The sequence below is a fragment of the Acomys russatus genome, chromosome 5 (genome assembly GCF_903995435.1).
Source record: "Acomys russatus chromosome 5, mAcoRus1.1, whole genome shotgun sequence".
In the NCBI taxonomy this organism is placed as follows: domain Eukaryota; kingdom Metazoa; phylum Chordata; class Mammalia; order Rodentia; family Muridae; genus Acomys; species Acomys russatus.
In genome coordinates this window covers 43,075,264-43,097,976 of record NC_067141.1, presented here as the reverse complement: position 1 = coordinate 43,097,976, position 22,713 = coordinate 43,075,264, and positions in this window count along the sequence as shown.

The following is a 22,713-nucleotide window of genomic DNA, read 5'->3' as shown; positions in this document are numbered from 1 at the left end:
TTATAGACATGGGCCAGATGTTTACATTGTTCCAAGCACAGTTCAGGGGATAGAGTATGTGGGCTGGAGGGGGACAGGTGGAATCTGTGATGCAGGCTCCTTGCTTGTGCTATGGGGGCAAGTGCCACTGAGGCAATAAGCCTGCCTGCTTGGGCATTCTCCTTGGCTGTGGTACCAGGGATCTCTGTATGGGAGCATATATGCTCAACAAACCATGGATGTTGTCAGTTAGCCAGCATAATTCTTAGGGCACTGATTGTGTAGTCGATGGGAAGAAGAGAAGATCGAGAGCAGGTCAAGGGCAGCACCCTGACCATTTGTACAACATAATTGGTGTCAGAGAAGATATTAAGGGACTCCTCCTGGCAGAGTTCCAGAGCCGTAAGGACAGCCAGAAGTTCTCCCAACTAGACTGAATGTGGGTTAGGGAACTTGTGAGTTGAGTCTGGCTAATTAGGTCTCTTGAGGACAACTCCAAAAATGGATTTGTTGGTATCAGTGAATACCAAGGTGGGTCTAGAAAAGGGGGTGTCCTCTAGAGGCAGGGGGTAAGGAATTGCAAAAGTGTGTAGGTCAGGAGATGGTTATCATTGTCTATGGGGTATCCTGACATCACGATATGGAAGAGGGAATTATCTCAAAACAGGAACTGAATATCCGACAGAGGGAAGGGGAGGAGGATCTTGGAGCATTCTGTGTTAAAGATTTTGTTAGTATACTTCCATTCTGTGATGGCTAGCATAAGAAGAAGATCAGTCTTAGTGGCTAATTTATGGGTACATGACCAAGAGAGTGGATCCAACAAAGAGTCTAGTGGTTGTGCCAGACAGTGGCCAATGGAGCCTCCCTTGTCCAGAGAATAATATTAAGGATTAGGGTCCCAAGATCATATCTCTCAAGTGAGACAGAGAAGAGAAAGCTTGATATTTATGGAGCAATTTTCATGTGGGATGGTCTAGTCAGATCCTAGAAGAAGGATCAGAAACATGTCAAAATAGGTCAAAGAAGGGAAAAACTCACCAGGGCAGGGATGGGGGGGGATGGGGAGGAAAGGCCTGAGCTAATTAAGTTGACCACAGAGTTTTTGGAGACTGTTAAGGAATTACGACCCTTTAATTAGTAGTAAAGGGGCAAGAGGTTTGATCTCAGTGGTGACCTTATATCAGAGGAAGCTAAAGAAAGGCGGGGTCTGAATCCTCTCATTGGCAACTGTAAGGCCAAGGCTCTCAAGATCTGAGGCCAGTATTTTTTAGTAAGTTCGAAAAGAAATCCTTGGAAGGATGTGCAAGCAATAGGTCATCCGTATAATGGATGACCAGGCAATGAGGCTGTACTCTCACTGTGGCCAAGGAAACAAATCGTTGGCAGATGTAGGGGCTATTTCTCATGCCCTGGGGGATATCCATTGATACCTCTGGGCAGGCACATTATGATGGGGTTCCCACACCGTAAATGCAAAATAGGGCCAGTCCTCAATGTTAAGGGGCATGGAAAAGAAGAAGCAATCCTTATTGTCCACTACGGCTAAGTAGTAGTGAACAGGGATGGCTCCCGGATGTAGAAGACCAGGTTGGAAGGAGCCCATTTTAAGCATATGTTTGTTAATTTGTCTAAGATCCTGAAGGAGTCTATATTTACCAGACTTCTTTTATGTGGACTAGAGGATGGCTTGACATGATCAAGTAAAAGTAGTTTCTGCACAAAGGATTTGAGAACGGAAAGTTTGGGTTCCAGTATAGGCCACTATTCAACTCAGATGGGGTCTAAAGTATCCCATTAGAGTGGCATGGGTCAGGATGTGGAAGAACAATGACCTTTAGGATTGGGGATCTGAGGGCTTAGGTTGGGGAAAGGGGTGAGAATGTCTGGAGAGACTGGAGGTGTCATGGGCCATGATTTTGTCATAAAAGGCAGATGACCTGTGGTCAGGACAATATCCATGGCAGTGAGAAGGTCCTGAACTCATAGTGTATTGGGGACCTCAGCTACCAGCTGAGAAAGGACACCTGTCATGGTCCTCCCAAATAACAGGCTCTTTGACTTGGCCAGTGGTTTATAAACCACCAACTTCCTTGATATTGGGGCCAAGCCCATAGGACCAATGTGTGAGGTGGGAGGCATCATTAAAGGAAACAATGGTAGCATCCACCTCAGTATCCACAATACTTTTGATCTCGACCCCATCTAGGAACACAGTCATTTGAGGGGAATGCTCAAAGATAGGAAGGGTCCATTGCGTGTCAGAGGGTTTCTCTCTTACTGGCTGGGGGTGTGGGAGGGAGTTTAAAGGAAAGGCAGATCTGCAGTCTTTAGCCTAGTGATAGCCTTTGTGGCATTGAGGGCATGGGGTATGGGGGTGGGCGGCTAAGGTCCCCCTTGGGCAGACACAGAAGAAATTGTCTGGTTGGCTGTACCCTCCATTATGTAGGTTTTTGAGAAGGTTGTTATCAATATCCAGGGTCTGCACAGAAGCCACAGCAAGAGCCTCAAAGGGTGCAATCATGGGGTTAATATCTTTGGTGGCAGTGATCCACTTATGAAGATCTTCTTTGTGGATGTCTCTGATGGCATTGTGGGTCACCTCACCTTGGAGATTCCTTCCCAAGCAAATTGTTCAATCTAGCTGGACCAGGAGAGGTATGTCAGTCCACCGACTCCATCACACAAGCAAGGAAGTAGGTAAAGCCCTCTGAGGGTCCTTGTACTAGGCTGTGGAAAAGGGTCTCTGGCTTGTTAGGAAGGCAAGCCTTAAGGACCCGAAAAGAGATGGATTTAACTTGGTCAAAGTACCCATGAAAGCCAATGGTGGCCTGTGCAACAGGGTCCATGTAGGGACCCATACCCATATGCATGTCCAGGAAAATAGAAACCCCGAGATGGAGGCTGCTGTGGGCCTGGGATTCAGCCAGGATGTTACAGGCCACTTTCCATTGAAGGAACTCACTAGGTGCATGTACCCCCTTTAAGAGAGAATACCAGTCATAATGGGTTTGCAAGTGAATGGCCCATTGTAAAAGAACCTGCTCGAAATAGGGGGCATTGATATCGGACTATAGGGTCATCTTCCAAATGACGGCCAAATCGGTAAGTGGGGTGGGATACCAGGACCAGGCCGCTGTGTCGTGTCCAACATTAGCAGGATAGGCCGTTGCTAGAATGGCAGCGTGGTGGAAGTTCCACCTCATAGGTATTAATTAGGTGGTGGTGATGGGGCTGTGGTTCGTGAAGGAGAGTGGGAGGGCGAGGTATGAGAGGTTGGGCTATAGGAGGAAGAGGAGGCTGTTGCATCACAGAGGAGCTATAGGGTAGAGTTCCTCCCATGGATAGGTGGCGGGAGGCTCCGGTTGGGTTTTGGCAGAGTAAATGTGAGGTGATACCGGCTGGGTGGGGGTATAATCATCCTCCTCGTAATTTGAATGATCAGGGAGTTGGGAGGAAAGGGGGGAGGGGTGAGTGATAGTAGAACGTTACTCATAGTGGGAGGAGGGTGCAGAGAGTTTGGGGATAAAGGTGGCTTTACACCTGCACAGTGCCTCCAGGGAGGGCGGGCCCAAGTCGAGGCCCAGGTTCCTAATAAAGAACCAAATGAAGGGGCAGAAGCGCAGTCTGAGCGGCAGTATGAGGCTGCGCACTCACCCATGAGCAGCCAGAAGCAAGGGGCCAACTCACTGAGAGAAACGGGGACTCTCACCAAAGCTGAGGAAGCCAAAGCCATATTGGGTGCCAGAAGTTCCTCCTCCTCCTCCTTCCGAGGGCCCAGCCTGTGGGTGTAAGGGCAGGGCACTCAGGCTGAGGGGGTGAGTGGCACAGAGTCACCACATGGACACAGGGAGTCGGGTGAATACAAACCAATGACCAGGGGCTGCAGAGTCATTTATTCAGGAAGAGACTGTAGGTTATATAGCTTTGGGCGACCAATGAGCTTCCTCCAGCCATCTCCGAGCAGGCCAATGAATGGGTGTTCATCTCTGGGCAAGCTCTCCAAAGTGCTTTCTACCGGACTAACTACTTCCATAGCCACGTCCTAGGAAGCTGCCCCAGGTTCTCCCACGTGGGTCCTGGGAACTGAACTCAAGTTGGCAGGCTTGTCTGCAAGTACCTTTATATACTGAGTCATCTGACCAAACCAGAACATAGAATCTGTTGTTTATGTTCTTAGTGTCAAGAAACAAAATCGAATGAGCAAGTGAGCGTACCTCCCCCTCATTCCCTGGAATGAAAATTATTGGCGTTTTTCACAGATATGAAAGCCAAGTATCAGCACTGGGTATCGTAGCTCAATAATGTAGCACTTGCTAAATATGGGCAAGGTTTGGGGTTCGACCCCAAGCACTACGAAGACAAAGCAAGGTGAAACAACCGAGTATCAGGAGATGGAAAGTCACTTAAGACTGGGCAGCTTGGAGGTGGTGGCAGGTAAAAGCCAATGTTTTAGCTTTGCACAGCTGCAAATCCACAGGCCTCATCTGTGAAAGACACTGTGCCTCTCCACATGCCACATTACTTAGAAAATAAAAATATTCAGTTGCAAAAAATCAACATCCCAAGGTTCATAGATAAAAACTAAATTCAATTTGTAATAAAACAGAACTTCATTAATGAAAATTTCCTACTATGATTAATTAGCCACAGAGGCACAATTGGAGTTTGACGTACATCGGGCAACATAAATCTGTCACAGCATTGTCCCCACCTATAACTATAGTCACATTTGCTGAATACAGGAAGGAACATTCTCTACCCACACATGTCTGTGGACACAGTGAGGCGTCTATGCTGTGTGACAAATAAATAAGGTATTTCACTGGCATCCTTGATGGCGACATACGGTCTTATGTAATCGTTCCATCTACCATTTATTGAAGGCCTACTGTTTCCAGTGACAGGGCAGAAACGTTTTTGCAGGAGTTAACTTATTTAATCCTGACAAACAACCCATGAGGTAACTCCTAGTGGAAGTTCCATTTTATATAAGGACATTCAATCTGTTCACGATCAGTAGCTAGTGCACCACCTGGGTTTGACACTGGGCCTGTTGCAGTGCCCATCCTGTGTTCTAACCTTCCTACACCTCCAACGTGACAGCTCTTCCCTTAGCTCCATCAGCAAAATGGATTACAAACTCGCCACAGGTTCCTAGTTTCCCTCTTGTAGGCTTTATTGGCTATACAAAAAGCTACAAGATGGGGCCAAGGAGAGGGCTCAGTCGTAAAATGCCTGCCATGCCACTATGAGGACCTCAGTTCTGATCCCCAGGTGCCCTTGTCAAAAAGCTTGATGGGGCAGCAACTCGATGATCTCTAGGTTCACTGAGAGAGCCTGTCTCGGGGTTAGAGAGATGGCTCAGTGGCCTAGAGTATCATTTTCGGGCAGCAAGTGAGAGGTAATTACTACCGGCAGTTGCTAAGAAACAACCTGCCGTTTTCCACGGCAGGGAGGTGGGAAGTGAGCTGAGTGACTCATCTCCCCTCGCTTCTGCTCCTTTGCGGGTTGCCACGGCTTCACGCTTCACTTCCCTCCCCAAGTGTCCCTTGGCATTCCTTTTGACGATATGCGACGTGGATGAAAATGTAGGCAGATGGTGGGCACAGTGTAGTTTCGCCAGGTTTAGAAACACCCAAGGGGAAGGCACACTAGTGACTTGGTGCTACTTAACAATTTAATCCCGGTCTCTGCATTTATTCCAAGTCTCAGCAGCACCTAAACACCCAAGCTCTTGAAATAGAAACAGCTTTCTACGCACACTGCCTTCGCTCTTACAATCCACCATCTGCGATGGAGGTTATTTATGTCGAGAAAGGAGGAATAGCGCTGATGTGAAGAAAACGGTACCTCTGATGCAGGGCCTGGCTTAATATGGAAGAACAAAATTCAGAGAGGATTTCTTAAGATATCTATGCTCTGGGCATCTTACCAAGCACGGCGGTTACAAAGATACTTACAGATTAGTGAAGAAAACGAGATACAAGTCAGCCAGCACAATTTCATGACAAATGATGTCTCAACCCCATGTTTCCCCATACAACCAGAACGGGGAGTAATAAGTTTTTTAATATGGCTGGATTTCTGGCATGTGGATCTCTATAAAGATTAGATGCACGGCTCCTGGACTCTAGCTGCCTCCATTCAAATTCTGGTTTGACAGCAAGTCATCTTTACCTTCTTTAGTTCCTTTTTCTACTTTGCAAAATGAGATAAAGTAGCTGCTTTGAAGAATAACTGAGAACAAGAGATGGTAAGAGCCGGTAATACGTGCCTGCTGTCACTTGGTATCACAACAAAGTAAAGCCAACAAAATACACAACAACAACAATATAATACATACAAGAACCTAAGAAACATATTTAGTTTCTAACACAAAAGTCTTCCCAGTTTATAGGACAAGGAATTATTAAAGCTCAGATAAATCTCAGTTGTTTTCATGTTTCCTCTCTGGATAGAGGAAGTGTGAGTTTATAGTGCCATCTTAAGGATAAAGCAGCCACATAATCTTGTCTTGTTACCATCTTTTTCTTTAACCAGCGACTAGGCAAGGTCTTCTTGTTCTTCCCACAGTGGTCATGGCTGCGGTTCTTCAGAACTACACATGGAGTCCCCCAAAAGACTCATGCTAAATTAGCCTTCTGCACAGATCCATCTTTTCAAAAAAATGTCTCCTAGTTTAGTTTTCCTATTTTTGGATTAACTAAATGTTCAAGAAAAACACTTCGTTTAACATAAATGTGCACACGGGGTTACAAATACTAGAAGAGGGTAAAATTATAGCCCTCTCAGAGGGCTATAATCAGTTCATTAACTCCAAGTAAGCAGTAGAGTGTGCAAAGCTTCCCTCCTGCTCTGTAAACTATCCATTGACTCTGCTGATTGTTTCTTGTGTGGTGCAGAAACTTAACTTACTGCAATTTCATTTATCAATTCTTGAACATATTCCCGAAGCTGGTAGAGTCCTCTTCAAAAACCCTTGATGACACCTATATCTCAAAGTGTTTTCCTTAGCAGTCTCAGGATTTTAGGTGTTACCTAAAGGTTTTAGTGTGTTTTCGCTTGAGGTTTGTAGAGAGTAAAAGACAGAGATTGCTTTATTCTTCTAAGTGTAGAAAGCTAGTTTGCCTGCATCATTTGTTGAAAAAGCCATCTTTTTCCCAACATTGTTTGTTTAATGTATGTATGTATGTATGTGTATGTATATATCTTTATGAAAATGTTGTGGCTGTGGCTGTAGCTGTGAGGGCTCATTTGAGTCTTCCATTCCAGCCATTGATCACGTGTCTGTTTTAGGGTCCGTGCTGTGCTGTGTTTGCTATCTTGGCTCTGCGGTACAATTTAAAATCAGGTTTGTTCCACTCCCAGAACTGACTTTTTGGTTTAGTATTGTTTTGACCCTTTTGGCCTTTTGTGTTTACACGTGAATTTTAGTGCTGGTTTTGTTGTTATTTGTTATGTGTTTGCTTTTTCCTAGTTCTGTGAAAGATATTGTTGGAATTTTGATGGGGACTGGTTTTAATTTGTAGCTCATTTTTTAGTAACAGCCATTCCACGTTATTCTGATAATCTCTGAGGGTTAGAGACCTTCCCATTTTTTAGCATCTTCTTCAATTTTTTTTTCATGTCTTCAAATTCTCATTGTTTCCTGGATATTATCATTTTAAGTGTTTTTCTCTTCCTTATTTCTTTCTAATGTGTGTGTGTGTGTGTGTGTGTGTGTGTGTGTGTTTTCTAAACCATCACTTGTGTGGCTTTTATATTCTGCTACTTTATAGAAAAGGCTTAGCAGTCCTAAGGGGTTCCTGAAGAATTCCTTCTGGGTAAGTGTACATCACAGCATCTGTATAGAGATGGTTTGAGTTCTCCATTTCCAAATTATACCCTTCATTTCATGCTCTTCTTGCTGCTCTAGCTAAGATGTGAAGTGCTATAGTAAACAAGAGCGAAACAAGTGGAAAGTTTGTCTCATTCCAGATTTAGCAGCAGAAATGTTCTCAGTTCTTTCCCTTTTAGTGGATATAGGTTGGCTATGGATTTTTTTTTTTTAATTTTATGGCTAGATGTGTTTCTTGCATTTATGTGGGGTTTTTTTTCAGTACTTTTATCATAAGGGTATCATATGGGTAATCAATGATCCCCATAAATCTTGAAGACTGGTTTCTATGGTTCCTTTTTAAAACTTGGTTTTAGAACTTGGTTGATTTTTTTTTCTGTGTGTATTTAGATAATTGGTGCTTTCTGTCCTGAAATTTATTTATTTAGTAGACTAAGTTATGTTTAATGATTTGCATTTTTTAAATCAATCTTGCATCCCTGGAATTAAATCAACTTGGTCATGATGTATGACTGATTAATTTGTTCTGGAATTTAGTAAATCTTTTTATTTTTGTAGTTTTTTAAAACATATACATTTATATTGATGCCAAGAGCCATACTGTTAAGGGAGCTCACTAGGCATGTGGGCTGTCTAGGAGGTGATCTGGTATTTGCAAGGTCTTGTACCATGATGCACCCCCAAACTGTTTCCAGCCTCTGGCAGGCTGTCAGGAGCCATTGATTCAGGGAAGTTCAGTAGGCATGAGAGATCTCTGGAGGTGATCTGGTATTTGCAAGGTCTGTATTGTGATGTACCCCAGAATTGCTTCCAGCCTCTGACTACCTTGTCAGTTATGCTTTGTTGTATCCCTCTAAAATCTAGCATTAGAGCCGGGCATGGTGGTGCATGCCTTTAATCCCAGCACCCAGGGAGGCAGAGGCAAGTGGATCACTGTAAGTCTAAGGCCAGCTTGGTCTACAAAGCGAGTCCAGGACAGCCAGGATTACATTTATGGCCAGCCCGGTCTACAAAGTGAGTATAGGACAGCCAAGATTACACAGAGAAATCCTGTCTTGAAAAACCAAAAAGAAAAAATGTCTGGCACTGGTGTGAACTGTATTGACCAGCTCTGATTGAGCAAACTTCCTACAGGATCTTGTTGAAGATATACTGTTTGTTATTCAGATGAGTTGATCCCTGATTATGAAATTCCTCATTTGATTCACATAGTTTTAAAAGTTAAAGTTAGTTTATGGCTACAATAAATACCTTTGTGGACCTCCAGATGCCTCACTAAGGATAGCCTTGTAGCAAATTTGTAGCTTCAGATAAGCCTCCACTCCAGATGATACCACAAATCCTGGTATCTCACCATAAACATACGCAAGTTGGTTTAAACTTCCCATGGACCTAAATTGGAATAAAGCTACCTAGAGATGTCTGAATTTACTCTGTTTCTTAGAATGAAAGACAGACACAATTATTGTCCTGAATTCATAATGAACTAAAAGATGGCTGGATAATTTATAGTTAGGTCAGTCCTAATTGATAAGTCATATATTCTTGTAACTTTTAGACCTTTGTCACTCTGAACTCACTGTGAACTTATATAATGGATACTTAGATAAGAAATGTTTAGATTTAAAACATGTAACCTGTTGTATTTTAAAATTCATCTGTTTCATGATTAATTGCCTTTTTTGACTATGAGGTAATATCCTTTTCTCAGAAGTATAAGTATGGTTCATCTACAATAAACGGTGTTAAGATTGGAAAACCTGACTTCAGTTGAAGTCAAGATGCCTAGTTTCATTCACCTTTTCCCTTGAATATGTGTTGAAAATTGGAAACTTGACTTCAGTTGAAGTCGAGATGCCTAATTTCATCCACCTTTTCTCTTGAATGTATGTGTGTGAGTGGTTTATTTTCCATCTTTCTCTTATTTCTTATTTCCCTGTAGATTTGCAAAATAGCAGACTCAGGGCCCTTTCTCCTAGCTATCCCCACCCCTGGCAGCCTAAGTTTACTGGAGATCTCCACAAAGAGACCTATTACAGATCAAAGAGCCTACTTTTATGACCCCCGTGCAGTTTCTAGCTAAAGTCACTTTTACAGCCTCAGCCATAGGAAAATTATGGTCAGTTTAAGTTCTCCTCCTCGGCTGCAGTATAGCCAGTCCCTAGAGAAGAAACCCTGGGCACCCTTCTCTCCTTTCTCTTTCAATCCTGATCAGTTGCCTGAGCCATCAGCTCTGGCCACCCAAGAGATGAAGCAAACCGGATGAAGCGTAGGGTCTCTGGGGCTGGATGCAGATGCCCTACGCTGGACCTCCTCAGAGCAGCCGCTGGGCATTAACATATTATTACATGTATATACAATAAATTATCTGCAGCAAGAAGAACCATAAAACAATCAGGAATTATATAAATGTTACATTCATAGTGTTTTGGCTATTTGTATTTGGCAGCTTTGAAGAAAAATCTTTCCTATCTTGGTGCATCTAAAATTCTGAATATAAATCAATATTCATCATATCTTGTCATTAACAACTTAGTAGTGTTTTTTTTTTTTTTCTTCTCCACCCCTCTTCCTCTCATGCTTACTGTTATTTTAGTGTGGTTTATTTTTTCCTGTGAGCTGCCTCATGGCTGGATTCATCTCTTCCTTCTGAAATATTCCTTCAGTTATCTTCCATAGGGCAAGCTTAGTGCTCAGAAATTTCTTTATTCATTAACAGGGAAACTTTTCCCCCTTCAATTGTAATAGATAGCTTTGCTGGTCTTCATTAGCAGGTGCCTTTCAGATCTTGCACCACATCTGTCCAGGCCCTTCTGTCTTTGAAAGAGTATAATTTGAAAGTTGAATAATTTGCTCTTATGATGGTTTGTGTTTATATGTGACTTCATGTTTCTCTTTTGCCACTTTTGAAATATTTCCTTTGCTCTATATATTTTGTGTTTAATTATAACATAATGAAAGCAGGGTCTTTTTTGACCTTGACATCCTAAACTCCTCCAGTGTCATTATTAGCAATGTTCTCCATAAATCTTGGAGACTGCTTGTTATGGTTCCTTTAAAAATGTTAGTTATTGTATATGTATGGGTGTTTTGCTTGTATGTATGTCTGTGCACCATGTACAATCATTGCCCTTAGAGGCCTGAAGAAGGCATTGGTTCCCCTGTAACTAGACTTATAGGTAGTTATGAGCCCCCATATGGGTGCTGGGAATTGAACGTTGGCCCTCTGGAAGAGCCATGAATGCTTTTAACCTGTGAGCCATCTCCCCAGCACCTCCTATAATTTTTAAAAATATTTTCTATATTGTTAGAAGGAAGTTTCTATCCTCCCTCTATGTACCTATAACTCAGAATCTTTACAGAGAATCACATATATCTTGAACTTCCAATCAGTTCTCTTCTTCTCTCATACTGGTCCTGGGGATTCAACGCAGGCTGCCAGGCTTGCCAGCAAGTACTGTTACGTGCAAGTGTATCTCGAGGCTCTTCTTCTTCTTCTTCTCCTCCTCCTCCTCCTCCTCCTCCTTCTTCTTCTTCTTCTTCATTGTTGTTTGTTTTTTTGTTTGTTTGTTTTTGTTTTTCAAGACAGGGTTTCTCTGTGTAGCCTTGGCTGTCCTAGACTCACTTTGTAGACCAGGCTGTCCTCAAACTCACAGCAATCCGCCTGTCTCTGCCTCCCAAGTGCTGGGATTAAAGGTGTGCGCCACCACGCCTGGCTCCTCCTCCTCCTCCTCTTCCTCTTTTGTTTTGTTGGGGGTCACTCCACTTTTTGCGGTCGAAGCAGATGCAGTCCCCGATGAAGAGGGAACCACACATGCTCACAGTGATGGCACTGTTCCGGCCCATCTTCTTCTCTTGTCTGGGGCGTGTGCGGGGACCCCAGCTGCCCACCGAGCAGTGGTTAGCTCCGACTGACCGGAGCACGCCAACCGCTCCGAGGCTCTTTACTTCTTACACAGCAGCTGGATGCATCTACAGATACGATTGGAGAGTTATGGGATGAGGGTGGGTGCTTTAAAACTCAACAAGCACTTAGTGGGGTTAGAGATCCACTGTCCAAAGCCACACTCGACTCCAGCCTTCTGCTAATGCCCTCTACTAGCTGATCCAGAATCAGGGAAAGAGAACCTCATCTTGTGGGTCATTGTCATTGGTAGAGGGTGTCTACTTCTGTGAACAACTTGAGGAGTAAAAGGCTTAGTTCAGCTTACACTTCTACATCACAGTCCATCATCAAAGGAAGTAGAAACTCAAAGAAGGACCTGGAAGCAGGAACTAAAGCAGAAGTCATACTGCTTATTGGCCTGCTACTCATGGCTCGCTCAGCCTGATTTCTTACACAAGCAGGACCACCTGCACAGGGTGGCACCCCCACCACAGAAATGGCTCACCCACATCAATTACCAAACAAGAAAATGTACCACAGATTTGCCTACAGGTCTAAAGGAGGCATTTTTCTCAATTAAGATACCCTCTTCCTAAATATGTCTAGGCTTGTGTCAAGTTGACAAAAAGCAACCAGCAAAATGGACAAATTATCAACTTGACACACAAACATTATTTATTAAGTCATAACCTTTCCTTTTAATCGCTAAGATCTCGTATTACTATCAATATTTCAACTTTTAAAAGTCCCAGTCTAAAATTCAAACACTTTTTAAAGTTCAGTCTCTTTAAAAGTTCCAGTCTCTCTAAAAAATCCAAAGTCTTTCAACTGTATGCTCCTATAAAATAAAAAATAAATAGATAAAATATAAATAAATAAATAAAAACACACTAATACTTTCTCACAGTAAGAAGGAAGAATCAGGAGACACAATGAAAGTAAAGCAAAACTAAAGTCCAACAGTGTAAAAAGATCAGTGTCAGATATGTGGGATTCACTCACAAACTTCTGGGTTCTGAAGAGTTGATGTAGCCATCTACTACACATACATCTGGTAGGGTCAGGCCAGCTCTACTCCATACCTGCTGTCCTTGGTGGTTATCTCATGGTACAAGCATCTCCAAAATGAGGAGGTATGTGCTGTAACTAGGTTGTACCTTCACCAATAGTCTCTCCTTGGCTCTTGACTTCAGGGACTCTGAGTCTAACACATGGTTCTATGCCTCAACTTCTCTCTGTGACTCCTTTAACCCTGAGACTTCTATGGCAACTAAGGCTGCACTTTCACCAATGTCTTTACCTGGACCCCCACAGTATCAAGTCTCAACTGCTCTCCATGACCCCTTTATGCCTTCAAAACCTTATATAAAAGGTCTCTTACACATTACCAATTTCAGGGGCCAGCACAAGATACAGCCTTGCTCCTCTTCTGGAACAGAGCTTCTGTGTGCTGACCCTGAGGAAATACTTCCCAAAATATTTCACTCAACAATGCTTATCTCTTCTTAATGCTAATTTCTTGGCTCCAGCCAACTAGCATCAATTGTCACAACAAAGGTTTCACTTTAGTGGTTCTGGCCTCTTGTTAACCACAGCAAATTCTTTAACCCTAAAAGAACAGCTTTTGGGCGGGGGAGGTGGTGGTGGTTGGGAGGGGTTGTTGTTTGTTTTGTTTTGTTGGTTTTTTGAGACAGGGTTTCTCTGTGTAGCTGTGGCTGTCCTGGACTCACTTTGTAAACCAGGCTGGCCTCAAACTCAAAGAGATCCGCCTGCCTCTGTCTTCCCGAGTACATGCACCACTGTGCCTGGCTGAAGCACAGGTTGTTTTTTTTTTTTAAGGTTTATTTATTTATTTTATGTATATGAGTGCTCTATCTGCATGTACACCTGCGTGCCAGAAGAGGGCATCAAATCACATCATCGATGGTTGTAAACCACCATGTGGTTGCTGGGAATTGAACTCAGGACCTCTGGAAAAGCAGTCAGTGCCCTTACCCTCTGAGCTATCTCTCCAGCCCTGAAGCACATGTTAGAGTCTTTAAGAAACTCTCTCCAACTTCCTTCTAAGCTTCACAAGCCAGTCCTCCATCAGCTGCATTTCTCTAAACACTTACCTTCTAAATTCCTACAGAACAACTCACTGAGCTCTGAGTACTCAATGGCTTTTCCAACACCACCACAGTCTTCCCCCAAACACCCAGTTGGGTCTGTTACAGCAATATACCTCATAATCTGGTACCAATTTCTGTCTTAGAGTTTCCATTGCTATGTAATAAAACACCGTGACCAAAATCAATTTGAAAGAGAGCTTATTTCCACTTAGAAATCCCATGAACGGTCCATCATCAAAGGAAGTTGGGGCAAACCCCAACAGGAACCTGTGGCGGGAATGGAAGCAGAGGCTAAGGAGGAATGCTTGGGCTGGTTTGCTTCTCTTGCTCAGCCTGCTTTCTTCTATCACTCATGCCCAGGGGTGGAATCACAGCCCATAGGGTGGGCCCACCTGCATCATTCACTAAGAAATTGCACCACGGACTTGTCTACAGCCTGTCTTGTGGAAGCCTTTTCTCAATTAAGATTCCCTCTTCCCAGTTATGCCTATGTTTGTGTCAAACTGACAAAAGCCGACCAGCACAGTCATAGAAATCAGGCTCTCTGAACACAGAGCAGAGTGAAAGGGGACAAAAAATGAATGCAGAGTTAGTAAAAGGGAAAATCCAGAACTTTTACATTTCTCAACGATTTTTTTTCTCATCTTAGAACATGAGTAAGGATCTTCAATAATAACAGTTACGGAATCTTTTTATCATGAGAATGAATCAGAAGTATTTCCACCAATTACAATGTATGCTCTAGGCTTCTTTACACACGGCGTTCATCAAGTTAAGAAACATCAGTGTCATTCCTGGTTTCCTAAGAGCATATGACAAATAGACACCGAACTTGTTTTCCTGGTGAGATAATGATTCATTTCCCTTTAATCTTTATTAGTACGTGAACTACACTGACACATTGCTGATTTTCTTTTTCTCACTTAAAGTATACTTTTATGTAAAGTGTAACTATAAGAAGTACATAGATGGGGTGGCGGTGAACTGGGAGGAGGGGGGACTGCAATCAGAATGTAAAGTGAATAAATAAATACATTTTTAAAAAAACAACAACAGCAAAAATACATAGTAAAGGACCAGCACAAGCCAGCAAGAGACAGGATGGGGGTGGCAGTATGGAGGAGAGGGTGAATCAGAATATAATAAGATTGTATCCATTTATTAAATGCTATATAATGTAACCTATTACTGTGTGCTAACTTTAAAAAGTAAACTTAAAAACAAAAACAATATATATGTAAATGCTAAGGAATAGTAATAAGCACCCCTGGACTACTGACAATTCAGGGGAAGTAAAACATTACCAGAACTTTGGAAGAACTCTGTATATACTCCCCAGTCTCAGTTCCTTTCCTTTCTCAAAATGTTAATTATATTTGTGTCTCAAAAAACAAGCAACCAGGCCAGGGAGGTCCCACAGACACCCAAACATTACAGCCTATTACCATTGCTTTTGGTTACCGTCCAGAACTTGGTGGTAAGATACTGTTGCTGAAGGCATCACATAATTGAATTCTAGGACACGGAAAAATCAATTTGGCACGTAACCCCTACTTGTGATCTTTCATAGTTCCAGAAGGTGCTATGCATGATGCCAGGGGAAAAAGTCTTACTCAGCTTTGAAGGCTGTGAGCTACAATAACAACTGACCTAGCAAGGCGTTCTCACTGGTGCAATAGTGGCACAAATATCACAGGAGTAACCGACTATTTTCTTATTGATTTTAAAGACTGCTCCACCATATAAACCCATATCCAGTGCCTGTGGCTGGACAGGTCATGGATCTTGGAGAATTACTACTATTAATACTCTGTACATAATATTAAAATGTACATAATAGTAAATGGATCCATAATGACTTATTATTACACTCATAGATTAGTACATCTCTCAACACCCATCAAAGAAGTTTCTTTCTGGCTCAGGTGCAGTCAATAAGAAACTGTGGAATGCTTAATCCTAAATGGAACATCTATATCGTAACAACTCCCTCCTGAGGCTCAGAGATTTTTCTCTCCCAATCTGAAAAAAAATCATGACCCAAATTTTGTATTTATTATTTTGTGTATCTTAAGAAGAGGAGGCTTACTAAACAAAATAAGCTTCAGACCCCACATAGCCTGGATCTAGAAGAAAAAGGACACTATAGAAGAGACAGCCGTGTGTGTGCTGTGCAGCTCTTTGGCAGAGAGGCTAGAAAGCCAATGATGTTGTCAGAGAGAAGGAAAGACAGACATTGCTGATGTGATATTCAAAGGATCATAGTTTCCAAGAAGTGGCATTAATAACCCCGTACTAAGAAGCTAAAGGAGAGCAATACATATGGCATATGGTCTAGTGATCCTATTCTCACACTCTCACCCAGCCAAATGCTTGCGAATATACACAAAGGTGAGCTCAGCTGAGCATGACCCTGTAGGCTCAATTTCCTTAACAATTATACTTTTTTATGAGCTTATTAAATGAGCGTACCTCCCTTATAACCAGACTAGCCTAAATAAAAGGAAAAGGAGATTAAAGAAAACAAGAATGAAACCTTCTGGGTATCAGTTCCTAGGAACAATTCTCCTGGCATAGTCAGCAGGATTTCAGCAGAACAGCAATTCAACAAAAGTTGCTGCTGGAACAACAGCCAGACCCGGAGCAGCAGCCGAAGCCCCAAAGCCTTGGCTGGAGTGGTTCTCTCTAGGAGCATCTCAAAGTGGAGCGAGGAACAGCCAAACAATACCAAGACCCTAAAAGACCCTCCTCCTGTTTTAGGTTCATATATGTCCTCCCAGAGTCTGTTTAAGGACATTTTTCAGCTGGCAACAATCAAGCTCCTCCACAAAGTGGTTCAACTTCTAAGTGGATAAACATCACCTGCTCTCTCACAAGTCTTTTTCCACATCCCACATGTGGGATCATAACAAAAACAGGCTTTTCTCCTCTTCATGACCCTAATTAAAAGTCTGAGGCTATCTGGTCAACATAGTAAGTTTAAGGCCAGCCAAGGCTACATGGTGAGACTTTGGCTCAAAAAAATTAAAAAAAGTATCTTTTAAGGGACATATTCAAGGATGGTTTCTGAAATGAAAAGCTGAAAGCAATCTATAAGTCAAAGCAGTGAAATAATGGATAAAGTATTCAGAAAAACAAAAAAGAGACCTGGCTTGTATTTGTTGACACTGGCATATCTCAAAACCATCACTACTGTTGTTATTTTGCTACAAGAGAGTTAGCTCAGGGTTTTGGACATGCTAGCCAAGAGTTTACCACTGAACAACAGCCCCAGTCCATAAAATCATTTTGTAAATTAAAGTCCAAGGCGTATAGCTGTTGATACTGTATTTTTATATGTGTGTGTGTGTGTGTTTATGTAACAGTTTTATGATGAGTTCACGTTCATGATAGTACTACACATTTTCTGTAGATAAAATGATTGCAAGATATAAAAATGGCCTGGAAAGGTATTATATTAAATACCTTAATAAGGTATTAACTGTAAACAGTTAACTACAAACCAGACTTGGCATTCATTCCTGTAATAAATGAACCTGGCAAGACGGGCGTGGTGGCGCATGCCTTTAATCCCAGCACTCGGGAGGCAGAGGCAGGCGGATCGCTGTGACTTCGAGGCCAGCCTGGTCTACAAAGTGAATCCAGGATGGCCAAGGCTACACAGAGAAACCCTGTCTCTAAAAATCAAAAAAAAAAAAAAAAAAAAAAAAATCTGGCAGGCTGAGGAAGGAAGATCTTATTCAAGTGATGAGGAAGATCACTGTGGACCTGATGCCACCCTAAGGCACATAGTGAGCTTCCAGCCAGCCTGGACTTCAGAATAAACCCTTATTCCAAAAACAAAACAAAGCAGAATGAGGAGTTAGGGAGCTGGTTCACCAGATGAAACACTTGCTGCCCACGTGTGAGGACTGGAGTTTGCCTTCCCAGAACTCAAGCAAATGCCAGTCAGGACGGCAGCTGCTGTAGCGCTTGGGAGGCAGAGGCAGGAGATCTGTGACACAAACTGCCTAGACAGACCAGTCAGTCAGTGAGCTCAGGGTTCAGTTAAGAAGCTCTGCCTCAATAAAGCAGACATCTACCCAAGAACACACATGTGTGAGGGAGGATGTTAACTCCTGGGTGTTAAGACCTTCAGTTTCCCCATCCAGCCTCTTCCTTCCCTCTCAGGCTCCTGTGGCTCGCTTCTCTACTTTATGAAGTTGCTAAAAATTAAAAGTGGTGTCCCATTCACTTGTTATTTAACCAGAAGAGATCAAGCTCTACGACACAAGAAGGACATACGCTCAACCATGTTCATAGTGGCCTTATTCATAATAGCCATATACTGGAAACAACCTAAATGTCCCTCAGTTGAAGAATGGATAAAGAAACTGTGGTACATTTACACCATGGAATACTACTCAGCTATTAAAAACAAGGAAATCCTGAAATTTGTGGACAAATGGACGGAACTAGAAATAATCATATTGAGTGAGTTAATCCAGAAGCAGAAAGACTCACATGTTATATACTCACTTATAATTGGACACTAGCACAAAAGACATGTCCCATGGAAGTCTTTACTTACCAAGAGATTGGGATAGATGTGAGGACATCCTACTGGGACTCTAGGTAAGAGAAATATAGGAGAATGGGGAAACAGAAGGATCCAGAGGGTACTAGAAACCTACAAGAAGAACATCTTGACAGGTGGCTCTGGGCCCAGGGGGTCTGCTCAAACTACTGCACCAACCAAGGACAATACAAGCAGTAAACATCGAACCCCTACCCAGATCTAGCCAATGGACAGGACATTCTCCACAGTTGTGTGGAGAGTGGGGACTGACTCAGACATGAACTCTGGTGCCCCATATTTGACCACTTCTCCTTGGTGGGGAGGCCTGGTGGCACTCAGAGAAAGAATAAGCTGGATACCAGGATGAGACTTGATAGGCTGTGACCATATAGTGGGGGAGGAGGTCCCCCTTGGTCATAGACCTAGGGGAGGGAAATAGGGTGAAAGAGGGAGGGAGGGAGGAACGGGAGGATACAAGTGATGGGATAACAATTGAGATGTAATCTGAATAAATTAATAAAAATAAGTAAATAAATAAAGCTGTAAAGAAAAATCCTAAGTGTGCACGTTAGAAGAGGGATGGCAAACTGTCTCAACGATGCAAAGATGATGTCAGCACCAGTCTGACCCAAGCGTCTTGTGCCACCTTCTGGCTATTGTGGTACTATTTGCAAGGACTTGTGCTGCATCCAAGTGAACAAGCACAGAAGAATTTATGAGGTCAGGATGTTTGTGACCCAAAGTTTCTACCTGAGACTTAACTTTCAGCATGATGTTATTTTGAGACAGGGATGCTGGGAGATATTAGGTGAAGCCTCATGAGTACGGTTAGTGTCTTTACATGGCCAACAAGACCAGTGGTCCTCATCCGACACTAAATTGGCTAATGCCTTCATTTTGGGCTTCTCAGTTTACAAAACTATGAGAAATAAATTTCAACTGTTTAGAAAGATTTGGCATCTTCTTATAAGATGGGATAAAACCATGATATTCTGATGTCTGATGATGAATCATATTTCTAATTTTCTTTTTTGAGACAGGGTTTCTCTGGATAGCCATGACTGTCTTGGACTCACTTTGTAGATCAGGCTGGCTTGGAACTCCCAGAGATCCACCAGCCTTTACCTCCTTGATTGCTAAGATAACACCCCAATCGTATTTCTAATTCTTGACTCTAACCAAGTCTGCCAACACTTTAGGTTTTGTAGAATTGAAAAGCCAATAGTGAGAATAGCCCCTGGTCATTCGGCCTTTGGTCAGAAAATACAACCTCTTTGTCATATGCTAACAAAGAGTGCGTAACAATGTTAGCTGGTTGCCTTAAACCGTAGGAGTTAGTTTGGGAGTGGTTTTCTGGGGACTGAAATCAGGCGCTCAGGCTTTTAAAGCAAGGGGTTGTACCTGGGGCTCGTTCGTCATCAGCATAAAATTCCACATGGGGATATTTCTGAGCACATTCTGTCTTCTCAACATTACCTCTTTCAAGATGATTTTCAGATGTCTTCGTGGAGTAGTTGCACTTGCGTACAGTTGCCTGAGAAGGACAGAAGAGGGCAAGGCAATTCCTCAGAGTTGGTGCTACAGGCAATTCTGAGCACTTGAAATGGTTTTTTGGGAACCAAATTCCCATCCTCTGCAAGAGCAGTTTACACTCCTGACTACTGAGCCACCTCTCCATCCCTCAAAGTATCCCCTATCAATGTACTTAAAACAAATGTGCGGACTTTCATGCATGAGTAAAAACTTTAAGGCATATTAAGAAGCACATTACTAATTAATAGTCTTCCAGAGCATCTTTAGGTCATGTTCATTTTCAATCACACAGAATCTAACAAAAGCTAACTATGTAAATCAATAACAACGGTATATGTATTCAATAAAATGTTATCTGATTACCTAAAACCATGTTATGAAAACTATTTAGTCGCATGAAAAGTAATATATTAAGTGGGGATTGAATATAGTATAAATAATACAGTGTGTGTATTGTATTATTACTTTCCTTGAGGAACAAAAGGAACACACCATTAATATAAAACAACAAACAAACAAATAAGCATGTATCCAAACTACGCTAAAGTCTTTTTTGTTGTTGCTGTTGTTTTTTGAGACAAGGCATAGCCTTGTGTAGCCCTGTAGAAGTGACCTTTATTCATATTGTATTAAACTGTGACTCTGTATATTCAATTGTTAATTTGAGTCCTTCATAATTCCTGCTTCACAAAAAAGTCTCCCATATACTGGGCCAGAGGGCCAAAGATGATACCCCAATGCTGCTGAGGAATATTGGGTGACTGTCCAGACAACCAGCTGTCTCTGTCATTTCTATAGTTTTGGAAGTTGCTTGCTCTGCACTTCCCATCTACTCAGGTAATATTTATCCTTCTCGGGTCTCTGATGGGATTGAAAACTAGATAGGTATAGTCTCACATAAAAGCTTAAGTTGTGAAGCATCTAAGAAACTATTTTAGGGTCTAAGATGTTTTAAGGATGGTCAATGCAAGTTAAGAGGGTTGGAGGATGTGAAAGTTTAAGTTGTAAGGTGTCTTAAGGTTGGTAAGTGAAGGTTACAGGGTCTAAGACCCTGTATGAAGGTTTCAGGAAGTTGAAAACAGATGTTTTAAGGTTGCTAATTGCAAGTTGTGAAAGATAGAGGAGATAAAAGCTTAGATGACAATATAAAATTATTTAGGTATAGAACTTTGAACCTACCAAGATAGTTACATAATAGATACTTTCTCCAAGGTTTCTAAATCCAAATGAACTGTACATTATGAATGTAATTCTTACCTGATAGTTTTCATAATTGTTCTTATTGTACACAGTTTATTGTTGTTAAAGAAAAAAAATCCTTGGACTAAAAGGGGACTATGTAGAGGTGACCTTTATTCACATTGTATTAAGGTCTCTATATTCAATTGTTAATTGCTGAACTGGAAGTGAGCTAAATGTTAACAGATTCTGGTATTATCACTGCTATTGAGGAATCTTCTGCCTCATTATTGTGTAAAAATTACTCCCCAATTATTTCTGATTGGTTAATAAAGAAGCTGAAGAGCCTATGACTGGACAAAAGAAACAATAAGTGAGACTTTTGTTGCCAGTGTGGGAGTACCATAGAGAGAGAGAGAGAGAGAGAGAGAGAGAGAGAGAGAGAGAGAGAGAGAGAAAGAAGAAGAAGAAGAAGAAGAAGAAGGAGGAGGAGGAGGAGGAGGAGGAGGAGGAAGAGGAAGAGGAGGAGGAGGTGGTCACTGGGCCATATGGATGTAGCCATGAGGCCTCACCAGGAGAAGAATGTCACCAGGCTGTGAGGAGTCAAGATAGGGGCAGAGATGGAGCAGGCGTGGCCAAAGTCAGATTAGAAGACATGTAAAAAGGCATGTGGCTGGGAAGTAGGCCAGGGTAGCTTCAGACAGGTTAGAATAAGTGAGAATCTGCCCAGCTATAGTGCTTTAAAGCTTATTAATAAGTGTAACAGATTTCCATTTCATTATTTTGGAGCTACAGTGGGCATTTTTAAAAAAACAACATTAATTTGACATAGCCCTGGCTGTTCTGGAACTCTCTTTGTAGAACTTAGAGAGATCCACCTGCTTATGTGTCCTGAGTACGGAGATTAAAGGTGTGCATCACCACTGTCCAGCTTCCACACTAAAATCTTTTCTTTTCTTTCTTTTTTTATTTTTATTTATTTATTTGGTTTTTCGAGATGGGGTCTCTCTGTGTTAGCTTTGTTTAAAGTAAACAGAAAGCTCTAAGATCAAAGGCTGAGCCATACTACAATCAGAAACAGATTGGATCAATATCCTGTAATTCACCTCTTACCCATTCTGTTTAAATCCATCAAGAGTCTCCCCTACCCTCTCTTCTCTCTGCTTTCCCAGAGAGACAGCCTTGGCAGTGTGGAATAAACTTTTTCCTTCCCATCAGGCAACAGCCATTTCCGTGGTTTCTCTGCTGCATCCTCGCATACAGTGTTAGTCATGAGTAGCCGGTTAAAACCCATAGTATGGTTGTATTTCTGAAGTCATACAAGTTTGGGGGCCTATTTTCACCTTCAAAGTTTAGAAACATAATTTTAATAGCACCCTGAAAGTCTGATCCTGACATAATCAGGCAAACTGATCTTTAACCCCTCACCATTGCTGCCTGTATTCTTATTTGTCTACAGAACAGACTCCATCATAACTAATTACTTCTTCATAACTAATTACTCCTTCTCCTGGATAGAATTGTGAGCCTCCAGGCCAAATACCCTGGGGGTTGAGACTGCAGGCATATGCCACCATACTTGGAAAACCTTAAGCTCATGAAGCTGCTTTTTAACACACCAGCTATG